The following is a 25,096-nucleotide window of genomic DNA, read 5'->3' as shown; positions in this document are numbered from 1 at the left end:
TTCTCTGCGAGCTGAGAAAATAGGGTGCCCACCCGTGCCGTCATGATAATCACACGTTACTATTCAGTAGCGTCCATCACAGAGAAATGACGCGAAAAAGGAAGAGAATGAGGTCACAAAGGTGGGAGCAGCATCCAGCACCTGAGTCCAGTGGAGGTGCCCAGTGTCTTGTCTATCTTCCATGCCTGATCCTCTAGCTACCTGTCAATTCTGGGCTCCCTCTATCTTTCCAATATGCCCCCTTTTTGCTTACAATAGCTAGAGTGGGTTCTGGTTCTATGCAACTCAAAGCACCATGACTGATACAATTAGATTTATATTATTCTAGTCAATGCTCTTTGGCTACCACAAATAGAAGCCCACACAGCTTAAATCAGCTATCCCTGTAAGGTCCAAGCTCAGGCACAAGGATTGATGCCGTGGGTGAGGGTATCAGGGGATTGCTGGGAACAAGGCTGACCCTCAGAGGCCACGCAGATTTCATCTCCTCCTGCCTCTGCATAAATGCTCTTTCCTCACCTCTGCTTTACTGGACAGCTTCCTTTGCTTACTATTTCTTCCTCTCCGTAAGTTTTACTTCCTCTTCATGAACTCTTTTTTTTTTTAAGATTTTATTTATTTATTTATACAAGCACTGGGTACAGTCAGAAGCTCGGGAGGGTGAGAGGATTCACCAGAGCCAGAGCGGGGAACAGAATAGGCAGACTGACGAAGTACACTGCTGAGGGAGCAGCGGGCGGCAGGAGAGGTCTGCGCGCCATGTGGGACCCTCGCCCGGTGACCGGGGATCCAACTGGCGATGCAGAGGCTGTGGGCAGCTTCGCAACCCAGGGTTCAACCGCTGCGCCACCAGGGAGGCCCTCTTCATGAACTCTTATGTGGAATCTATATGACTTTTTGCAGCATACTTTTTAAAGCACTTCAAGCTCCTTATTTCAAACACCCTATTCATTTAATATCTTGACAAACAAATTGATTGGTGAATAGATCAAGGATACACCCCAATCAGTCAGCTAGAGTAGGGGAATGAGGCTCATGACTGGGTATATGGCATCAGAGGGGGCTCCTGGAGCAGGGGTCTGTGGGCAGAGCAGGCAATGGAACCTTTTCAATACAGGAATGCAGTGTTCTGTGCTACAGTGTGACAGGATGTGATGTGATGTGAATGCCACGATTTGGGGGGGCCAGACCTGAGATGCTCAACCAAGTACATGCCTGAGTATCTACATGTGCAAGGTAAGGGACTAGAAGCTGAGCAGATTGTAAAGAAGATAATGTGTGCCTTATTCAAGGATTTTACAATCTACACACAGAGAAATGTTAGTGGATGAACTGACATATATTCAGTTAACAGTTTAATATGTATCATCCACAAAGTGGCAGAGGAATCCAAGAGAAGGACAGGTCATACTGAGCTACAGTGGTTACGGGATACTACATTGGGGAGAGAGGTGGGTCTTATTACCTTGAAGGGAAAGTGAGAGGTGAGATGATATGAAAGTCAACTTCCCAGATTGAGTGGAGTAGAGTGAGGGCACCTGAGTCAGGGTTTAAACACTGAATGGACACAGTAAGTGAGAAAGTTAAAACCCCCAAAATGCAAATAATTTGTTTAAAAACTTTACCTGTGCAATCATAGCACTAAAGCAGCCTGTATGTTTATCAATGTAAATAAGGGGGAAATTTAGGGAGATAGGCATTTCAAGTTGGGTAGAGGAGATAGGAGCCTTAAGATTCTGATAATGGCAGACTATCTTTAGACCCAATCATAGTGCTAAAACTCTCAGTGATATATAAAGGTATCTACTTGAAGGCATCAGGAGAGCTAATAAAGAAAACATTAGTGCTGTGGGATTGGGAGATAATGGAGCCCCTAGAAGGTATATCCAGCATTTAGAGCTGCTTTTCTCTGGAGATATTTGCTAATTCCAGAGAAGGCCTTTGAAAGCTGATAAATGCCTCCAGAAATAGTGGAGGAGAGGGGACACAGAAAATATAGTAGTACAGAGACCACCACAGGAAACGTCTGAGTCCTCTTGAGTTGGGACTCAGAAGTGTACAGCCATCTTAGGGATTATGGCTCAACTTCAAATAATTTTAAACCCTAAAACTGATTTGAAGTCATCTCCAATTGTTAGTATACTCCACACACACACACACACACACACACACCTTGTAGATATGAATATAAACTTTCTCTGGAAAGAGAAACATCTTAAGCCTCAAATTATTTCTACGAGCAATTTTGCAAATACAATATCCCGCACAGAATTGAAAATAACCAGACACCTGAGAAAATAAGACAATAAAGACAATACCAGTAAGAAGATCAAGCAATATAATCAGACCAGTGGGCTTCAGATGTAAGTTCTATCACACTTAGACCTCAAGACAAATGTGCTCTCTATGCAAAGGAATGTTAACAAAGATTGAAAAATTTGGTGAAGCATTAGAAATTTCAAGATGGAATGTTCAAAACTAAATGCCATAATAATTGAAACTTAACAACCTAACTGGTGAGTTAAACAGTGTTTAGCAAAGATGAAGAGCTCATTCATGGAGCTGTATTTCCAGAAAAGAACAAGAAAGCCAGAGGACTGGAAAGCACAAATTAGAGGAAGAAATAGAAAGATAAGAGCTGATATAAAATTTTTTTTAATATTTATTTATTTATACAAGAACCACAGTACAGGCCAGATGTGCGGGAGGGTGAGAGGATTCACCAGAGACAGAGAGGGGAACAGAACAGGCAGACTGACTGAAATACACTGCTGAGGGGAGCGGCAGGCAAGACAGATGAGGTCTGCCGCGCCATGTGGGATTCTTGCCAGCCGGCCAGCCGGGATCTAACCCGTGCTGCAGAGGCTGCGGACAGCTCCACAGCGCAGCACTCAACCACCTGCGCCACCAGGGAGGCCCTGATATAAATTTAATTGAAGCTCCTCCCCAGAATAGGATGGAAAATAGGAAACCACATTATGGATAAATGATAAGATACTCACAACTAGGCACACCATTATTAAACTCCTAACAACAAAACACAGGCACCCCCCCCCCCTAAAAAAAAAAAATCAAGATTAGAGATCCTTCCAAAGGGCCTCCTGCTCTCACTATCTGAAGAATATCTACAAATCAATTGAAATAAAAAGATAAACAGAAAGGACAAGAAATTTGAACAGGCACTTCATAAAAGAGGATATCCAAATGGCCATAAATTTATGAAAACATGCTCAATTTTATTAATAATCAAGAAAATATAACTTAAGATCAGCGAGATTCTACAGCTACAATATTGTTGTTTAGAGGAAATACACACTTCAGATGACCAAATACACACATCTCAAATATAGTCTTTGTCCACAGTTCCTGACTCACAGCTCCTCAGACCACTGGATCTTCCAAAGTGTTGAGAGTGAATAAGGTGACTTTGAGAGGTATCTGTGGACAGGAGCTAGCTGCAGGAGAACCAGCTAATATAATTAGAGGGTCAGAACTTTCATCCCCACCCCTGATCTCTAGAGAGAGGAGTTAGAGATTGAGGTCAAGAGCCAATGGTCAGTGATTTAATCCATCACACCTACAGGAAGCCTGCATAAAAACTCAAAGGGGTGGGGGATGGGGATTCAGATAGCTTCCAGGCTGGGGAATTAGGGCACTTCCATGTGCCACTCTTCTGGGCTCCAAGCTTCATGAGGACAGAAACTCCCTTGTTCAGTACCTCACCCTATGTTTCTCTGCATTTGGCTATTGATTCATGTCCTTTGTAGTACATCGGTGATCTAGTGACTAAACAGATTTCCCAAGTTCTGTGAGCCACACTTACAAATTAATCAAACCTGAGAAGGGGCTTAGGGGAACCCCTGACTTATAACCAGTTGGTAAGAAGCACACTGAGCATGCTACTGATATCTGAAGTGGAGCGTGGTCTTGAGAGACTTGAGCCCTTTACCAGTGAAATCTGATGCCACCTCCAGGTAAACAGTGTCAGGGTTAAGTTGAACTCTTGGGCACCCAGCAAGAATTTGAGAACTGCTTATTAGTGTGGGGAAGACTTCACATACACTGATATGGAAATTGGGTCTAAGGATACCAATTTCAATAGCACACTCACCAAAATGGCTTCTAAGCAGACAGTATAAAGTACTGAAGATGTGAAGCAAAAGCAACTCTCATACCTTAGTACTACAATAGCATTCAAAACCTTAGTATCTACGAAAGTTGAACAAAATATACTCTAGGTTTCAGTAATTTCAGGGATAAGCACAGAGAACCATGCGTAAGAAAGTTCATAGCAGCACTATTATAATAGCCAGAAACTAGATACTACATAAATGCCTATCAATAGAAGGATGGATAAAGGCTGTCATATATTCACACAATAAAGCAATATACAGCTTTATGGGGGGAAAAAGCTTTACTGAAAATAAACTCACTATAGCTTCATGCAATGAATGTCAAATCACGTTGAGTAAAAGCAGTCAGACAAAAGAATGCATAATTTACTATATAAAGTTCCAAAAGCTTTTGGAACTAGTATTTAGGAATATACACTGCAGTAAAAAAATTATGTAAAAAGGTGATTTGTAAAAAAGTCAAGCTATGAGCACCTCTGGGTGCAAAGAGAGGTAGTGATTGTGGGGGATATTTGGGGGCTGGGCATGCTCCTTTTGCTTTCAGCCTGTGTGGTATTTTACAGGTATTCACTTTGTGATAAATGACTGATCTGTACATTTTTGTCTTGCCCATTTAATGTTCTCAATTTTAAAAAAAGTTTTTAAGAAAAGAAGTTTCTTATAACCACTATCTATTGCTTTCTACTGGGTGTCAGGCATGGGGCTAAGCTCTCTCCATGCCCTGCATCATTTAATTACCCCAATGAGCCTGAGAAATATGGTGTTTCACAGCCCTCCCCACTGACTGAGACTTAATTTCCTTGACTGTAAAGCGTGTTGAGGGAGGTAATATTTTCCCACCCAAAGAGGCTACTATAGGAATTAAGCGAGATACATGTAAAAGGTTCCAAATAATGTCTGACACATAAGAAGTGCCAATGAAGGGTTAGCTATGATTTCATCAGAGCTCAGAGCGGTGAGGCACTCGCACAGAGATAGTCAAAGAGAAGCTAGAATTTGATTCTATGTCAGACGCAAAGGTGATTTCCCTTTCCTCTTCGTGGAAGTGCTCCCCGGGCTTGTTCTGCATCTTATGTCAGACACCGGAACCTGTTGTGTTGTAGACCAGGGGCCTCCAATTGGCCTCAGCCTGTCCCTTCCTCGGGGAGCAAAGACTGGAGCTGGGCTTTCTACAAAAACAGTGAGATCTGTTCTCCACATGAATCGACAATACTTATTGATGATGGCTTCTTCATTTTTTTAAGGAATGGAGGCTGTCCCAAAGGAATCCAAAGTCTTTCCAACATATGCAAAGTATGAATCCAGATACAGACCTTACACTTTACCCAAAAAATAAACTTAAAGGCTCATAGACCAAAATATAAAATGCAAAATTATAAAAGTTCTAGGAAAAAACATGGGTTTGGTGAGTATTTAAATACAACATTAAATTCATGATATATGGGGAAAAACTGCTAAGTTGGACTTCATTAAAATAAAAAAATAGCTATATAAAGGACACTGTTAAGGGAAGAAGAAAATCCATGGACTTGGGATAAAATCCTTTTAAAATAAGGTCTGATAAATGATTTCTATCAAAAATATATAAAGAACTCTTCAAATTCAACAAGAAAACAAATATTTCAATTTAAAATAAAGGAAGAACCCAATCACCAAAGCTGGAACAACTTGAGCAAGAAAGTAATGTAGCACAGGATTAGAACCTACAACATAAAATACATACCTCAGAGTTCACACTGATACAAGTAATGGGGGGGTGAAAGAAACAAATCCCTAAGTGCAGAGGAGTTCCAGGTAATTGCTATAGATGCTCTCCCCTGCAGAGGGTGCCACAGCAACTTCCTTCCAGAGTTAAGTATGGAAAAGGAGCAAGGGATGTGAAGGAACTTCTGCAGAAGTGACAAACATCACCTCAGCCAGGTGACCAAGGTCAGCCTCAACAGTGACAAGCCATGTTGATAGTAGGCATCCTTGATACTCACACTTCCCTCTGTGTCTTCTTCCCAAAAACCCATCACCCCTGTCTCATTAGGAGTAAAACACCAGACAAACCTCAATGGAGAACATTCTATAAAACTCCTGACCAGTCCTCCTAAACACTGTCAGATATCACACACAAAGAAAATCTGAGAAACTGGCACAGTCAAGAGGAGACATGGAACTTTAAGAAATATGGGGACATAGGAGAATAAAGACTGTAGGAAAAAAAACTGAAAATTCTAAAGTATGAATTATGGTTAATAGTTTATCAAAGAGCTGGGATTAAACAGAGAATAAAGTAGATTACTTTTCCCTATAAAAATGTGACATTGACAAAATACACATTTCTAGAAAACAATTACCTCATAGAAAAATGGAAAACTTGTATAATCAGACAGCCCATCTGATAAAGACCACAATGGAGTTCAGTCACGTTCAGTTATTGTATTTATATTCACTGAAAGTCTTTGACCTCATTAAGGATGACCTTGGAGTAAGAACATGAATAGTCAGGACATTGGCAAACTAGTACCTCTGGGTTTACGTCATGGGGGTACTGTGTTAACCTGAGAGGTACAAGATTATGGAAATGTTTTTATATTAGTATAGTTTATATGTACACAATACAGGAAAAGGGAACTCTTATCAGATTTGTGGGGGATTTTTCCCTGAATTTGGTAAACAAGCTCTCACAAAGTTTTCAGTTGATTAAAACTTGGAAAATGCTAAAATATAATTATCAATATTGGTTCATTTGTTATCTGTGATCAGTGTACCATATGATGTAAGATGTTAATAGGAGAAAGTGGATGCAGAGTATATGAAGACTTCATGCTACTTCAGCATATTTTCCATAAATCTGAATCTATTTCAATATTAAAAAGTATACCTTTTTTAAACTGGGTTGCAGTTTTGTAAGTTGAGGAAACTGAGGTTCTGAAAAGTCTCACTTAAGGTCATAGGGCCAGACAGCTAGCCCTGGCAGCCAGGTCTGCTGGACTTCAGATTCCAGGGTACCCCCACCCCCACCCCCCGGGCTACTGAAAATTCCATTTTCTCATCTAAGGGTAAGAATCACAAAAAAGGGGGGGGGGCACTATTCAAAAAGAAGGGGGAAATAACAACACTATAGCTTTGAAGATCATCAAAAATTTCTCAGTCCCAGGGAGGTGACTTGGCACTGACCTGCCCCCCCCCCCCATTGTGGGCTCCTCCTGGGACAGGTGGCCAGAGCTGCAGCTGTGACTAGGCTTCTTAGGGTGGCCCCCATCCTCACCTGCTGAGAGCCACCTGTGTGGCCACCATGTAGGGCAGATGTGGCAGCCTGCCCACCCCCACCTCCACCCCTTGCAGTGGACTCTAACTCTGTGGGACCCTGATGCCTTCCTACCAGCAGGTCTCTCCACCACTGGAGACCCTAAGTGCATGCAGGCCTCAGCCTCCTGCAAGGTGCGGGGGTGCCTGCCTGGATCCCCAGTCACGCAGGCTCTCTTTGTCCTCCCTGAGCAGCAGGCGCTCACAACAGGCTGTGTTTAAATCTGTGTGCAAGTTGATTGCTCTGTAATTGCTCCTTCCTTGGGTAACTTGTCAGAGCCCCTCTTGATTTGCTGAGGTTCTTTTCCCTTTATACTGAAAAACTATTCCCCCCCTGCATTGCTCACTCACTCTTGGGGTTTCTCCAGGGTGGCTGGATAAAAGGGCTCACTGATGCAGCTGCTTCCCCTTGCACTTCTAGGGCTCGAGGGCCGGGCCTGAAAGCAGATCTTCAGGACCCGTATGTAGGGCTAGGTCTGCAGGGTCTGCTGCCTAGGCATCCACATAGACTGTCCCCCCCAACAGGCACCACCACCCCAGGGCTGGTGGACTCAATACACTCCAGACTACCACCACTGGGCTTTCTTTGAGAAGTTGGGTGGGTTTGCAGGCCCTTTCACCAACTCTTGAGTGACCCTGAGCAGCTGGAATGCTGCTATTCCTACTTTCCAGACCTAAAATCACCTTACTCTTCAAGGCCAACCTCTCATGTCACCTTCTCTGTGCAGCCTTCACCATCCTATTAACCCAACTGCTCCGACATAACTGGTTCAGTCCACGGATATGCGTATAACCCACCTGCAGGTGTGTCTCTCACAACCACCTAGCCTGATCACACAGAAACCTTCTCTGTCATTTCCACGGGACCTGAGACTGAATTTACTGCCAGCCAGGTGAGTATGTGTGTGTGTGTGTACTTGTGCACATACATGCATGTACATGAGAGCATGTGAGTATGTGGGTTTGGATGTGTGCGTGTGTGTCTGTGTCTGTGTGTAAGAAATAGGGAAGGATTGGTTAGATGGGCCAGTGGGGGCTCCCAGGACTGACTTCTGGTGCCTTCCATTTTCCTCCTGCCTGTTCTGGCTCATTGTGGTAATAGCTCTTCTTGCTACCAATACCCCAAAGGTCATTCATATGCTGTGAAGCCACTAGAGCCTGCTGTTCATCTACACTTATTCTTTGTACCAGTCTGCTGCCTCCCCCACCAGGCAGGGGCCACAGGGAAGCAGGGGAGAATGATCAATTCCACTGAGTCCATTTAAATTCTCCATCATTGTTATATATAAATATTCTTCTACCATTTTTCATTCTTCCAGATCTATTTGTTTAACAAAATTATCAGAATTGTTTTCCATATAACTTTAAATATTGGATTCGTTGACCAAGCTTTGTCCGTATAAAATCAGTTGTCAATTCTCGGAAGCTTCCTCTGTTACCATTTTGAACAAATTCAGTTTTCCTTGATCCAGTTCTGCCCATCTAAATTACATCATGTGGCTCCCTACCAGTAACTCATGTGTAGTTTTAGTTGCTGTCAGTTTCATTTTGTGTTGATTCTTTCAACCACAGATATCTATTATGATTTTGCTAAAACATTTCACAGCAATCTATGAGAAAATTATAAACATTCTTCCTAAAAAATTCCAGGTCCAAGATTGGCCTGTTACAATTTGAAGCCAATTCTCAATGTCCATCAGAATACTTTGGAAGATGCAAGCTACCTCTCCGATCTAGCCACTGAAAAGGCCAAGAACAAACTACTCACCACACAGTGGTGCCAGCCGCCTCTATTTGCCTGAGGATGTCAACACACGTTACATGAGAGCTAACCAAGTATCATTACGAAGGTTTAAAATGGCCTCAAAACACCTTGAGCAGGCACTTTGCTAGGGACCGATTTCTTTCCTTCAGAAAATTTTGTCTTTTAGAAAAGCAACATACCTAAAAATTAAAGATGCTGGAATGGGTCCATCCTAATGGTGACATGGAACAAATATGATAAAAGAATGTTGTATATATGGGCTTCTAAGATGAGGAACAGATTTTTCTCAGCAAGTTGATAGAGTTTGAAACACCAAGATCTGTCCAGATGGAAACTTTGTTCTGACTAATGTCACCTGGGATGGTGGGATGGGGGTAGGTAAACATGGAGCACAAAGATGGAATGAAGAGTTTAAAGTCAGCATCCAGTGAGTCCTGTGTAAGCAAGTAAAGTTATATTTCCTTCCATCTAACTCTTCCCTGGCCCATTTATGTTTCTGCTTTGCCCAAGATCTGGAACCTGAGCTAGAGATTCTAAATCTGATTTCCTTACCATCTCTTTCCATGACCCTTTGGGTCCTTGCACCATATGACTCCTTTGGAACACTAGAGAAAGTTCTAGATGACCAAGTAATAGTTCTGGAGTTGACCTCCTGTGATGAGAAGGGACCAAGACAAGAGGTTGGCACTGTGGCTGGTGTTGGGAGAGACCCTGCGCAGTGAGCAGAAGGGCCTTGACCTGAGTCCCTAAGGCATGTGAAAACACATGCATCTCGGAGGAAAACCTCTGAGTGACAGGACCTGGTGTTGAGTGCCTGGAATGTGACCTGAGAGGAGTCAGGTCTCCACAGTCTTAGAATAACAAAAATAGTAAGCGAACTTCCCAAGCTCTAGCTAGGGGGTGATAAGATTATGTGCATGAGAACAAACCACCTGGTACCCTACTGTCTGAAGTAGATAGATAATAGTAAGAAAGCAGACTAATCATTCATATGTGTTATCATTAGATGGTATGCTTTGATGTTACACCTGCTGCACTTAAAGTAGTATATAATGAGCACTAAGACAATCAAAATTTGCTGCATGCTGGACATGACAGTCCCCCGTGTCTGATTCCCCTCACAGTCGCATCCCAGGTCCAGGACTCACTAGAAGTCCACAGGCTGGCACCAGGACCTGAGATTCTACTCTGCTCTTCCTTCCTGCAGGGCAACTTTGGTTGGCTTGATTCTTCCGCCATGTGTTTTTCTATCCTAATAATGTAAATAATAATGTTAATCACAGCATTAATTCCAGGGATTTATTTAAATGAGTAGTTTAAACTTTGGTCAAAATGTGCTTTTGTCTGCAAAATTACCGTATTAATTTTCTTCACTGGACAGAATATTTGACAAGACAGTAATGGTTCTAGCAGTGCCCAGCCCAGAAACAGACTGAGATGCCCACCTCCTAAGGCTCACTCACTTGCCAGTCCTGTGGTTCTTCTCCTCAGAGCTCCTCAGAGCTCCGCAGAACTTGCTTCCTGGAGTCCACTATCCACACAAATGGGCATGGAGAAGGACCCAGACTAAGGTGGGAAGGCCCATAGTGAGCCTCACCGCCAATCCCTGTTTTGGACCTGACACAGGGCCACACATCCACAGCAAGGAGGCTGCAGGGAGGGAGCCCACACCTCAGGTACCCAGTGGTCACAAGCCCAGCAGTCCCCCGACAGGCTACACCTGAAGAAGGCAAGCTGCAGAAGCAAATAATCTCTGCAAGGAGCTGATTGCAGAAAGGAGTTAATGCTTTGGAACATAGTGTTATTAGATTGATTTTAAATAGAGGCTTCGCTTCTCTTCAGTAATGACCTGTGAGCTCTGAAGGGAGCCAACAAAAATCACAAAAAGAGAGAAGAAGAGAGAAGCAATAAGGAAAACAACCCTTCCCCCAAAAAAAGTTTTCCTCCCTCTAGAAAGGTCTTTAAAATTCTGGTTCTAGTTGCTGGGTCTCTGACAGCACAGTTGTGATAAACTGATGAATGTCTATTTATACCAAAACATAAAACATATGGATGGTTATTTAGAGGACAAATGCGTTTTGACAGATATCTAATTTCATTCCACTGATAGGATGTATTCTGTCAGACTCTTCATTTCATTCGAGACACAGTCGCTTTTGGTTTCCAGTTCCTTGGCATGGTGGAAATGCATTTGTCAGGCCCTCTAGCCCCAAGATAAGTTTAAAATATTGCCATCACAACTCCACTTAAAACCAAGGAAAATCATAAACATCACCCATTACCCACTCACACAGGATATATTATCAGGTAAACACCTTTCTTTATCCAACTGAGTAGCAGAGAAAAATACTCAAAAGTCTTCAGGATAGATTGTTGCCAAATGCCAGCCAACCATGACATTTTGAATTACATAAGCATAAAAGGAAGAGAGGTTAATTTTCTCAACACTGAATGAATAGGAGGAGGGTACTGAGATTATGCTGGAAAAGCTCTACTCTTCAAGTTTCAGTTCAAGAGCTACCTCCTCTAAGGAGCGTTTCTGACTCATCTAGGCAGGTGAGACCCTCTATGCCCATCACACTTATCCATACCTCCACTAGACCCTTTTATCACTCTGCATTTTAACTTTTCTGGTAGAGAACTTGACTTTTCATTTTTGTGTCCTGTGTCCAGAGGAGCACATTAATTTATACATAGCGAGCATTTTAGTAAGCATCTATTGAATGAACAAATGAATGATTTTCTAGTAAAGCATTTATCACCTGAAATTATTAATTCACCTACCATTTTCCTCTACCAGATCATGAGTTCCTTGATTATGAGAACTATCTTATTCATATGCATTTCCTCAGCTAGGAGCAGTCTGGCATATAACAGGTACTCAATAAATGTTTTAATGACAGAGTGAGAGGGTGGGATGGATGATGGTGCGATGGATGGACAGAACTGAACTGAACTAGATATACTAAAGATATCTCCTTTTAAAAAAAGAATTACTGGAAATTCGAGGTTACAGATATTCACACTTGACAGCGCTCAGAGCAGCTAGTCCCACACCCTTTCCCATTCTGCTAAGTAGATTCACATCATTTCATCATTAACCTGAGGGAAGAAAATCAACCACTGTTGCTAACATTAAAATATTCCTTTTGTTTCCATCAGACACAGTCCCAATCTGGAACTGTGGACCAATGGACAAGCCCCCTAATATGAGAAATTCTACAGAGCGGAGTTTTAACTTGGGGTTGAAAGTTTCCACTCCCAGCCCATAACTATGAAACATCTTGATTCAAACAGGCCAGGGCTCAATTTCCATCTCAATTTAGAGCACTTTGACTGTGGTCATTTTTCTGATAATGTCCGGGAATTTCATGGCTTTTTAAGCAAGATGAGGTTGAATGGTTGGATTTACTGCGGGTGAAATGCTGGCAGAAGAAACTTCAATTTAGCTACTGTTATCATGGACTACAAATCGAGGACTCCTCGGAAGAGTCATGCCATTGAAAACAGCTATTACTCAATGTTAATAAAAAAAATTATGGATCTAATAAAACTTAATGGGGAAGTATCATGTGCCATAAAAACTGCAGTCAAAGCAAAGGATGCTGGGAGGGGGAGAAGAATCCACTGTAATCCCACATTGTCTGCCAGCCAAAATGGGCCATATCTGTAACACATCTGAAGTGCAAATGGTTACGCAAATCAAATTAAACTGGGAAATGCTTAGTAATAAGATCATTTCCTTCTGTAAAAATAGAAAGGAGCAAGCAAATGACTCAGCAAACCGAATTAATTAACCACAAGGGATATTCTGGTCCACGGTGGGCTACTTTTAGTAAACAGCAGTAAACTTCAAGAACTCTGCGTTGCCCAGCAAGGCTGAGGGCCTGGTTCCCCTAGTGGGCACTGCCTGTGTCTAAACTTAGGAATGAAAGCTTTATAAAGCATCCGTGACCCCCACGGAGAGATGGGAAATGAGGAATCTGAAAGCTTCTCTCCAGCCCTTCTACCTTCATTCTCCCCAGGCCATCACCCTTCAGCCTCCTAACTCCTAACTGATCTCCCCACTTACACTCAACTTCCTTCTTTCTCCACCTCTTTGGATCCATATCCCTCACAGGAACCAGAGTGCTTTTTTAATTTACTCTCTCTCACTCTTTTATTCAAATCCTTCAGAGACTTCCTTTGGCTCTCAGGATAGCAAATGAAATCCTTTTCAAGCTTCCCAAAGCTTTGGACAATGTGGATCCTACCCATTTCTTGGTGTCACTGTAAGTCACCTGCCTCCCAGTCCCCTTATATCCTGCGTCTGACAGTCTGCATTTGCTGCTCACCCACTATTTGCCCAGATAATTTGGACCCATCTTTCATGTCATTTCATTTCCCCAGGATGGGCTGTCCCCACCCTCAAATTAAGTTAGTTTCTTCTAGTACATGCTCATAAAACACTTTATACTTGCTCCTTTTGAAAATTTAGTGCTTGGAGAGGAGGGAAACTTCAGGGGCGGGTAGTGTGTGCAGATGGACAAGCAGGGGAGCCTTTTCAGTGCTGAATTGCCTCCCAAGGTCAGAAATGAATCTTGCTAGGAATCACCTATCACAGGCTTTTAAAAAGAGCCTTCAGATTGCCAGAGTTGGAAACTCATCATTTTGAAACCAGCAGAATAAAGACTGGTTCAAGCAAAAATTATCAATAGGATATACTAAATGGGGAAGGGGATTCCTAATGCCTGCAGGTACTTAAAGTACTTCCCGCCACACATACACCCCGACCCCTAGAGGGTTTATTCATTGCAAAGGCTAAAGTAGTAGCTGTACAGCAGAGAAGCTGAACTGCATTTTGACCAGTGGATAAAATTAGGAAGGGGCAGACTGATAACTGAATGACTCTCTGTGTGGCACCCTGGAAGGCTACAGCATCAGGGAAGGGTTGATAAGGCTAGAATATATAGTCCGGATTCTCTTGACAAGCAACAAAAGGGAAACCAACATCAGCAGCATTCTTTCCAGCAAGGTGGGGGTGGGGGCTCTATATTCAAATATGCCCATGTTATGAAAGACACAGAAAGGCTATGGAATATTTCGGCTTAAAGTAGACTAAAGAGACAAGACTGTAAAATGCAACCAGTTATCACAGGTTGGACTCTGCACTGAAGGTCATCATCAGAAAGCCCTGAAGGTCATCATCAGATTAATAGACAAAACTATAATACAGGGCCTCCCCTGGTGGTGCAGTGGTTGAGCGCTGGGCTGCGAAGCTGCCCACAGCCTCTGCAGCGCCGGTTTGATCCCCAGCCACCGGCAAGGGTCCCACATGGTGCACAGACCTCTCCTGCCACGCCCACTGCTCCCCTCAGTGGTGTATTTTGTCAGTCTGCCTGTTCTGTTCCCCGCTCTGGGTCTGAATTCTCTCACCCTCCCACGCTTCTGACTGTACCCAGTGCTTGTATATATAAATAAATATAAATTTTAAAAAATTGGATTAAAAAAAAACTGTAATACAGGCAATGAGTTAGAGAAAGATGCTGTCCTAATATTAAACTTACTTCTGTTGGTAACTATCCTGTGCTCTGTGAAGAAGAAAGAAAAGCAAATATTCCTACTGGGTAGAAATACACACTGAAATAGTGCAGGGTAAGGGGCACTACCTTATTTTGCAGCCAACTTATTTTCATAAGATACACACATACACGCACACACACACACCCAGAAAGAGAGATAACAATAATAAACCCAATGGAGTAAATGTTAAAAGCAAAGAAATCTAGGTATACTTTGTACTCTTTTTATTCTTGTAACTTTTCTGTAAATTTGAAAGCTTTTTCAAACAAAAAAAAAAACTGTGAAGGGCGCCTTCAGGCTGTAACAAGCCATCTTTCCCACTTCAAGATAAGCTCCTCTGATGACCAAGAAGAAGAAGAAACAGTCTTGGCTCTCTTAATGCCAAACCTTGTGAGACACAGGACCTCTGTCTGCCGTGGAACGACCCCGCACTCTCACACGCACATCTCCCATCTGCTGCCCTTCAGAACTCTAGGGAGGTCTCCAGAAACCACCCCAGGAACCTTATCATGCCAAGCAGCCCCACTGAGGAGCAACATGCTGCCTGAGAATGTCTCGTTGCTTAGCAACCCAGACTCCTCAACCCAGACAAGGGAAAGCTGAAGCCCTCCCTCTGGGGGCCAGGCTGTGCCCTCTGGAGAGAGAGCCTCTTTACTGCTCAAGTTCCAGCTCAGACTCTGACCAGAGTCGAGCATAGGTTCTGAGCCCTATAAAGCAACATGCATGGCTTTGAGGGCTTGAGCCAGACACAAGGCCAGGAAGTCAGGAATTCAGCCTAAAAATGTAAAGAGAGCAGACCTTCAAGTCCAAGTTACTGAGAGCCTCTGAGACTCAGTTCCTCACAGTCAAGGGAGATGGCAGGTAAATGAGTGGTTCTCAGATGTAGCCACACATTAGGATGACCTAATGAGCCAGTAACCAACCTCATTTTGTTATCAGTGAGATTAGACTCTCCAGGGATGGGGTCCAGAAAATGGTATTTTCTGATCATTGCTCAGATAATTCAAATGAGCAGAAATACCGTTGAGAATCAAGGGACCAAATGACCTTTTAAAGTCCAAATATCTTTTAGCTAATTCTCTAGTGCCTATAGAGGCATATTGATTCCTATTCGCTTTCCCTCTGTTCCAGGCAAATGGAGACCTCAGCCCCTACACTCCTGGCTCAGCTCAGCAATGTCCCACCCTAAACTATCCTCACTGAGCCTAGGTGCTTCCATCCAAACTCAGCCATCCTTACTGTTGGTCCAGCCACTGTCCATCCTTTATCTCTTGAGGCTTGGAACTACGAACTACCTTGTGCATACCAGGAGTCTGACATTTACAATACGAGTAAGATAACAAGAGTTAGCCTGTTGTATTTTCAAAGATGCTGGTAGAAGACATGATATTCCTAGGTCAGAGACAAGGGACAGTTTATTACTTAAAACAGTAACAAATAGCAATGTATCTGCATTTTTGCACCTGTTCTCCAAGCCCTAGCACGCACATGGCAAGATGAAGAGGAAGGTAGCTGCACAAAGTAGGCTGCATTATGGGATGGGAGGCATGAGCTTAGGAAACACAAATCTCTTATAAAATAATAAGCATTTCTGTCCTTTGCTCCAGAAAGAAGCAAACCTCCTTCCTGCAAGTTAACTACACAAACATCCTTGAAAAGACAGTCCAGTGTCCAGCCTATAAGGGTTACAGAAATGCCAGGACCCATGGACAGCTTCCCATCAGCCCTCCAACTGCAAGACCCTGCACTAGAGTCCCTCACATGCTCACTTGCTTAGCATCTGGGCACCGGGGCTGCCCTTGTACTTGTTAATTCTCTCAGAGCTGGTGTTACCTCTAACCTCAGTTCTGCCACTGGGACCTAATGCCAACCACCTATAGCCACCCACCAGAATTCCCCATCATCATGAATGCCCAGATTACCTCTGTCAAAACATTCTTCCCAGACAAATGGGTCCCCAAGACTTAGGCCTGTGGAGAGAGCTCTTTGAGCTAGGCCAGAACACAAGAACAGACAGAGCCTGAGGATACAGAACAAGGTGCTCAAGGAAGGTATGAAGAGCAGCAAAAGGCAGGGTGCAAACTAATCCTACAAAATAAACCAGTGTTTCTCAAACCTCTGTGTGTATCAGAATCATCTGAAGGGACTGTTGAAATACCGCTATCTGGTCCTTACTCTAAATGTCTCTGATTAACCAAGTCTGAGGTAGGGCCTGCAAATCTGCATTTCTCACAACATCCCAGCTGATGCTGATATTGTTCTGCCCTAAGCCATCCAAAGCACCTGGGCTGAGAAATGACAACCAGGTTGAAAGCCAAGGAACGCCAAGCTGAGGCAACCAGAGGAAAGTGAGATTAGGAGCTCCTGAGGGGCTATTCTGCAAGCCAGACTGTATAAAACCCCCTCAGTTGTGCCTGTGGGTCAGGGAAGGGGCTGTTGGGATCACTTAGGACAAGTGACATGTCGGGCTTCCTGCAGTTGGCTGTAGGTAATCCCAGATGCCAGGTCCACCACTTACACATGCTTTCTCCCAGTGTCTGCAGCTGGCTCTGCTCTCTGGGTCAAGTCCTACCCCGGGGGTAGATCTGGTTGGAGTTTCTAGTCCTCCCAGCCTGCCTGGCCCATTAGAGTTAAACCCAGTCATGCCTGTTAGTCCGTTTGCCTCCACCAACCAAATCCATCCTCCTCTTGCCTCTGCTTTGCATCCAGAAGCTGCTGCCCTAACAGACTGCAATGTTGGGGTTCCCTTGCTCTCAGTTAAGTACGACTAAGGGAGGCCCTGGCAGAAGATCAAGGATGAGGGGAGAGCTGATCCTGGTATTTATTTTTTTTTGCAGTTGTCCTTTCTTTTCAGGGCTGAACCCCTTGCAAGTGTTGCATCACAGGCTGTCTTCCATGACTGCTGGGTGGTGCTTCCACCATGGGTCCCTCTGCTGGGTGGTGCTTCCACCATGGGTCCCTCTCTAGACCTGGAAAGTTGTTTCTCTCAAACTACTTCCTCTCTTGTCCCTTCAGCACTCAGGGTGGTAACAGCCTCCCGCTACTGTCATTTCTGGGTGCATTCCATCCCATACCTGCTCCTGAAAACCTGCCCACACCTCCCTCCATAAGCAGGCCCTTCACTGAACTCTCTCAAATCTTTAAGAGAGTTTGCTGGGGCCCCAAATGACACCCCTGTCTTGCTCTGCCATGCCCCACAATGCTATAGAGATCTACTGGCCAGCGCTACCACAATGGGCCTTTCTAGAAAAAGAGTAGAGAAATAGTTCCAAATGCCTTCCAGGCAACCATCCTGAGCCCCACCTGCTCCCTAGGTCCCCCAGGGCTATAGAGATGGCAGTGAGGTGAAGCATGACAGCTAAGGCCAGAAGCCTTGTAAGTCGAGCTTTGGAGAGCTCCTCTCCCTGGCCACCTCCCTTGGCCAAAACAGGGCTTCCTTATAGGGCCAGAAAGAAAGCGCAAGACTGCCCCCGAGAACAAATGTGCTCCTGAGGCCCTGCCAACCCAGCCCGGCTTCCCAAAGTCATGTCAGGAACAGCAGCCTGGTACCAGCAGCGTTCAGGAGTCTGGGGTGGTGTTGCCATGGTAACACTGGGGTCACTGCTTAGCAACAGGCCAGAGCTGCAGGAAGTTGCTAAGGTACTTTCACGTGTGTTAAAGCAAATGGATGTTTATCTCAATCGTGAGTGTAAATACACTGTGGGGGGAAAAGAGAAAACATATACACACAAACCACCTACTGATGGGCAGAGCTGCCGCTCTACTGATACTTGAGGCCAGGAGCACATGCCTTTCACTGGAGGAGGCAGACACGGAGACCACGTATGGTCCAATAGAGCATGTGCTCTCCTCCACCCAGAGCCGCTGACTTCCACCCCGCCTCGGGGTGGTGTGGTGGCCTGTATCAGAAGAGGCGAGCCCTTATACCCCTAAGTCCTATATAGTCATATAAACCTGTTACCTCAATGAAATAGTTGCAATAAAAGTAAATACTAACAGCTTCATCACCACCTAATTTCCAATATAGTTTCCAGGTCTTCTTCTTCACAGCCTTTGAGAGGCCATGTAGCACAGAAATTAAGGGTGTAGACTCTGTAAAGTCAGGCTGCCTGTGTCTAGAACCTAACTCTGGTCCTTTCTCACTCTGTTACTTTGGACAAGTTGAAGCAGGTCCCCCAGGGGCAGTTTGCCTCTGGTCCTGCTGAGGCCATCTCCAGCCTCTGGTCCCCTGGAGTCCTCCAGCCCAGGAGACTGCCCTCCCCTCAATGCAGGCCCAGTCTGGGCGCTTCCCTATCAGGATCCAGGGGCTTGGAAATGGGCTTCAGAATGAACCGACTGGAGCTTAACCAGCACCAAATCCCCCTCCTTACCAGCTCCTAGTGTTCCCTTATGAAGTCCAACTAGTGCAGCTGTCACCCCTGTTTTGGCAGTTGTGCAAATATAGAATCACAGACCTCCCAAGGATTTAGATTGGAGCTCCCCCCCCTCCCAGGTCTTTCACAGTTACAAAGTGACTCTGCGCTTCAATTTGCCCATCTATACAATGGGAATATCAATAGTGCCAACTCTCATCAATTTGTGTTTGAATTAAGTAACCTTTTCCAGGTCAAGCACCTAAAACAGAGCCTGGCATGGGGCTTTATTAGGGATAACTGTTACTAACAGTGAGGGAAATCCTAGGTGCCAGATCCTACATAAGGAATTTAAAATATAAAGGTTAACGACAGGCTAACCCCTCATAGTGGGTTTATGTCTATTTCAATTCCAGTTGGCAAGGAATTGTGTATTGTATATTGTGGCAAGGTTTATGTCTATTTTAATTCCAGCATGGCAACTCCTTAGTTGGTCATTCAAGGTGCCCCAAAATCTGGCTCCAGCCTAGCCTTGCCCATATAAGGGACGGTTGTGAGAATTAAACAAGCTAATATATTTAAGAGTTCAGAATGGCGCATGGCACACAGTAAATGCTCAACAAAGGTTAACTCTTTCTACTAGCAGACTGTTTATCTCCCCACACACACCTGTTCCAAAGCAGTCTGTGTTCTGCTCCCTGAACAAACCCCTTGTGCTACCACATCTGGTGTTGCGTACACTGTTGTTGGCCGCCTGGGATGGAATGTATAGCCCCTCTCTTCCCATCTCATGTCTCTGGCCTCCAGACCAGGTTCAGTCATAATCATCAGGGTCATCTTGGCCTCACCCGTCTTGGGACCCTTGGTCACTCACTCCACACTCACTGTTGACTCAGTGTGGACTTCACTGCCAGCACCCAGCCCCCTGGTCCAGCCTGGGACAATGGTAGTACCAGAGTGTGCAGGGGGATCTGACTTCCAGAGTGGCCCCCAAGGGCCATTCCATGCCAATTAGTTAATTCCTGATGGCAGCGTTTAAGGCAAGGAAAAGCGCCTCTTTCCTAGGCCCTCCCTTTGTCAAGCTGTCCTGAGGTTTAGTGGCTCCGATGGGCTCTCTAAAGATGGGTCCACTAGACTAAGCAATTATGGTGATGTGCCTCAAGCAGGAGCCAGCTAGGTCATGCACCCCTCAAGCTTCATACTCCCCCTTCCCACCCTGGCTCTCCCTTCCTTCCTCACTCCCACTGCTCTTGGCTTTCACTCTCCAGCGGGCTTCTGCCTCAGGCTCTGCTTTCCAGGGTTCCTAAATTATTATACTGTTCAGGGAAAAATCCATTTTTTTATCCTTCATCTCGGCACCTAGCCCAGTACTTACACAAGGAAAGGATTAAATATTTAATGTTGGGAGAGATTTAACTGGAGAAGAGGACAGAAAGACTGGCAAGGATGTAGGACATCCCCTCTTCACAAGGTTTGTGAGGAACTTCAACACCAGGAGCGAAAGGATTCAGAGAAGGGGAAACCATGCTGGGAAGCAGCTATGCTGAACACCAGCTCACACATAAATACCCAATGCTTGCCAGTCTTGAAGACACAGTGTGTCTGCTTTCCAAATCGTATATTTGCAGCAATGAGTAATTTTTTCTCAGACTGGGTCTAGTCACCAGGCAACTATCTTGCAGTTTGAACAATGGTTTATCAGCCAGTGGTGATGGCACAACTGTATCGAGAACACATTGTCTCTTCCACCAAGTTCCCAGCACTACCTGATTATGATGCTGCTCAATTTTCTGCTTTCTTAGGTTCTGTTTGAAAACATGCCAGACCAGTGCCAGGCGTCTGCCTCCTGCTTCCTCATATCTAACCTGTGGTGACTATGGTGGTCACACTTTGTGTCTGCTTATCCTGCAATAATGGCAGGACTTGCAGGAGTGAAACAATGGGACCAAATTACCCATGCTCAGTTTAAAAACACAGATTCCTCATAAGATGACAAGTTGTGTTTCAGAGCACAGGCCCAGAAGAGTGTTTACTGACCTGAGTGTGACCTGCCATTTTCCAGACCAAAATTTGCCATAGGAGAAGGGAACCACACCCACCTCGTGGTTAAACAAACATTCAGAAGTGAAGGGTGCTCTGATAATTGCAGTTCTGGATCCAAATTCAAGTTATGCCATAATTAGACAGAAAGCAACCAATCAGATTCTACCAACTTGCATTTTTTTAAGCTTTCCTTGTTCCCCGACCCCTTAAATATTTACAAAGCCCCATCCTCAGGGAGGCTGATTTGAGAAACTTGCCTCCACTCTCCTGCCAAGAGATCTTGTAATTAACTAGTTCTGTTCCCAGAAGCTGGTGGCATGATTATTGGCTGCTGTACCATCAGGCAGAAGGCCTGCCTTCAGCAATAATGCCAAGTCCTGATTCCACAGGGTTGTACCCTGCCCATTGTCCTTGAGGCCATGGACATCCAGCTGACCTAGCTGCATTCCAAGCACAGGCAGGGAAAATGGCGGGCCCATTGGCAGTCATTGTCATTGAAGCTCCCACCCCACCATAGCCTGCAGAAAGCTAGGAGCAGGACTGACTGGCAAGTAGGAAACTCTTGGCAGGGGGCAGCCACTGTGACTGATTCTTATTAGTATGCAGCCCTTCACAGGAAGGCTTCCGTCTCAAACTGGGGAAAGTAGGGTTATGTAACTCAGGCTCTTACCCTGAAGAAGAGATAAAAATAAAAAATACATTAAAATAGCTAACATGCACTAGGGTTCACTGTGTTTCAGGCTCTGTATTAAGTACCTTTTTTTTTTTTTAAGATTTACTTACTTATTTATACAAGCACTGGGTACAGTCAGAAGCACGGGAGGGTAAGAGAATTCACCAGAGCCAGAGGGGAGAGCAGAGCAGGCAGAGTGACAAAGCACACTGCAGAGGGGAGCAGCGGGCGGCAGGAGAGTCTGTGCGCCATGTGGGACCCTCACCCTGTGGCCGGGGATCGAACCGGTGCTGCAGAGGCTGCGGGCGGCTTCGCAACCCAGCGCTCAACCGCTGCGCCACTGGAGAGGCTCCTGTATTAAGTACTTTTCATTTGTTATGTCATTTCATCTTAACCTAAGAGGTATGTACCATTATTATCTCAAGTTAATGCAAAAACTGTGGCTCAAAAAATTTTACAACAGGGTCTCCCTGGTGGCGCAAAGGGTTAAGACACAATCTATGAGTAATCTGCGGCCTCTGCAGCACCGAGTTTGATCCCCGGGTGGCCAGGGAGCAACTCACATGGCGCAGCAGACCTCTCCTGCTCACCCACTACTCCCCTCAGCAGTGTATTCAGACAGTCTGCCTGTTCTGTTCCCCGCTCTGTCTCTGGTGAGTCCTCTCACTCCCCGCATCTTTGGCCTGTACCCCAGCTCTTATATGCATAGATAAATAAATCTTTAAAAAAAAAATTTACAACAGTCTCCAACCTATAGAATGGGAGAAAATATGTAAGTCATGTATCTGAGGAGACTATCTAAAATAAACTCATTACAACTCAGTAATTAAAAAGACAGCTCAATTTAAAAATGGGCAAAGGATCTAATTATATGTTTGTTCAGAGAAGATAGGCAAGTGGCAAGCAAGCACGTGAAAACAAGCCCAATGTCATTAGTCGCCTAGACTAATGACATGATGAGATGATGTGATGCTGTTATAGGACAGGGAGAGGGGCAGCCCAAACCCCGCAAACCTGCCTATTCTAAATGGGTTCTGCCATCCGCCGCATCAACACAAAACATAGGAGACTTTAATGGGAAGGAACTTTAATAAAACTAGGAAACAATACAGGTAAGGCAAAGAGTCTAGTTTCTAAATGAAGCACCCAAAGTGACCCGTCCCCTCGTGGGTAAAAGTCCATCCAAATGGGATTGGCCCAGAGCAAAGTCCCAAAGCCTGCCACAAGTCTAAAGCATCTTCCAGTGGGGACCCACAGAAAAGGGTCACAAACAACCGGACAAGCCCGGAAGGAAAAGAACAAAATCAACATCAAGATAAAAGCTGCCATTGTCACCTCCCCATGGGTCTCACCCACATCTGTGTCACCCAGTCCACGACCAAAGGACAAGTGCAGTTTCTTCACGTGTCTCCTGGCTCCATCCTGCTTCCTTCCTCAGTCTCTTCTGCAGCTTCTCCTCTTCCTGCTCAGCTCCACCCTCCCTTGGGTGGGGCAGGGAACCTCCCCCTTTCCTGGGGACCACCCTGTTGCAATGCCACTTTGCACCTACAAGGACGGCTAAAATAAACAAGACATCCTAAGAGTTGGACAAAATATGGGAAAAGTAGAACCCTCTGGCTATATTGCTTGGAGAAATGTAAAATGGGACAGGTGCTTTGGAAAATAGTCAGGCAGGTCCTCAAAAACGAAGATGAAGAGCTACCATATGACCCAGCAATTCCACTCGCAGCTACGTAGCCCAGAGAGAGGGAAATATGTCCACACACAAGTTTCTACACAGATGTTCATCGCAGCCTGATTCATAATAATCAAAAAGCAAAACCATCAAAATGCCCATCAATTGATGAAAGGATAAAGAACTGCCGCCTGTCTCGAAACCTCTTATTCTGAGTGACAGGATAAAAATAGAAAAAAACTGTCCCAATACAAATCACCACCCAGACTTAACACCTAACCCAAGTGCAGCTGCAACCTCTTCCAAAAGTATAATTTTGAACCACTCTGGAGTTTCCAGATGAGCACGAGTGGTCATTTCCATGATAAGTCGCTTCTCCTACCCCCCGAGCCCCAGAGAAGATGGCTTTCCCTAGTTTATTAGTTTGCTAGTAACCTTGTCCCACCCGCCCCCTCTCTGACTATATGAATCTTCCATCTTTATGCAAGCCGCTTCAGTGCCTTTCCCATTTGCTAGATGGGGAATTGCCAAGTTCATGAATGGCTTGATAAGGCAAATTAGAGCTCTAAATTTTGACTTGTTTCTTAACATTGGGAATCAGACGGGGTTCTTGGTTTTCTATTTAGACAAGAGAAAAGAAGTAGAAGTTGATGGTGAGGAGAGACGCTGAAGATGGTGAGGCAGTGGCTAAGGAGGCTGGAACATAAGGCGGTTCGCCCTCTACTTCCATCCATTCAGCTGGGAATTCTTCAAGGATCTAGGATGAGGATCCTAATGACAATGTCATCTCCGCGTGGGACTCCCCATTACCAGACAGAAGCAGCACAACATGGGAAAGTCTGTTTCTTAGCCTGACCTTCAGGGATGCTGTATGCACCTTTCAAGGAGTGACTGGGTTTCCTTTAACCCCAGGGCCTGAACCATTGTAGAGACTCATTAAGTATTTGAGGGATCCAATTGAATTTAGTCTGTGCCTGAGTTAATCATTTTCTATGGAATCCCTGTCCATCCAATCCCCAGAACCTCGCACAGCACTTTGCACATAATGAACATTCAGTAACTATTTGTGAAAGGGACAGATGTTTTACTCTGGGGAATAGGCTAATGTATACTTGAGGGACTATCCGAATGAGAAAAATGAAGTTGACAAGTTTAATAACAAAGGAAAAAAAGTAACTGACCATGCCTTGACCCCAACATGTTTTTCTTCATAGTTCACCATCACCAAGAAGGCAGGACATCTGGAATTGGGGGCATGGGACTTAATGAATCCCCCAGTTGTAGATTGGTGGTTTGGTAAATGACAACATAGAAATTTCTAGCTAGAAGGTACCTTAGAGATCCCTGAGTTATTTAAGAGAAAGAAGGCTAGAAGGAGAACTGTCATTTTGTGGGAGTGTGGCAAGTGGCTGTATAATTTCCTGAGGATAAGCTGAGCCCAGGGGGGGAGTTCACGCATCAACAGCATTGCCTATAACATCAGAAGTTTAGGAAATTGATACTGTGTCTGTTGCACATTATTTGAACTGATTACTGGTTCTGGATAATTCCCTCTTCTCCACCCCCCCACCCCCCAAAAAAGTGTGGCTATACAACCAT

General features: G+C 44.6%; 2 long non-coding RNA genes across 4 annotated transcripts in view; one reads left to right on the top strand and one right to left on the bottom strand.

Moving 5' to 3' along the window:
- The window catches only part of LOC119240680 (uncharacterized), a 247,840-nt gene that overhangs the window by 189,443 nt on the left and 33,301 nt on the right, over positions 1–25,096 (bottom strand). The gene's annotated exons all lie outside the window — the stretch shown is intronic.
- LOC129145460 (uncharacterized) lies at positions 1,130–9,446 on the top strand. The gene is made up of 3 exons (XR_008551022.1): positions 1,130–1,236; positions 8,156–8,320; positions 9,078–9,446. It is a non-coding gene; the product is annotated as an uncharacterized LOC129145460 (long non-coding RNA).

The sequence above is a fragment of the Talpa occidentalis genome, unplaced genomic scaffold (assembly GCF_014898055.3).
Source record: "Talpa occidentalis isolate TD23 unplaced genomic scaffold, MPIMG_talOcc4v2.1 talOcc4.12, whole genome shotgun sequence".
Taxonomy (NCBI): domain Eukaryota; kingdom Metazoa; phylum Chordata; class Mammalia; order Eulipotyphla; family Talpidae; genus Talpa; species Talpa occidentalis.
Note: the sequence above shows the minus strand (reverse complement) of the source record. Positions and strands in the feature narration are given on the sequence as shown.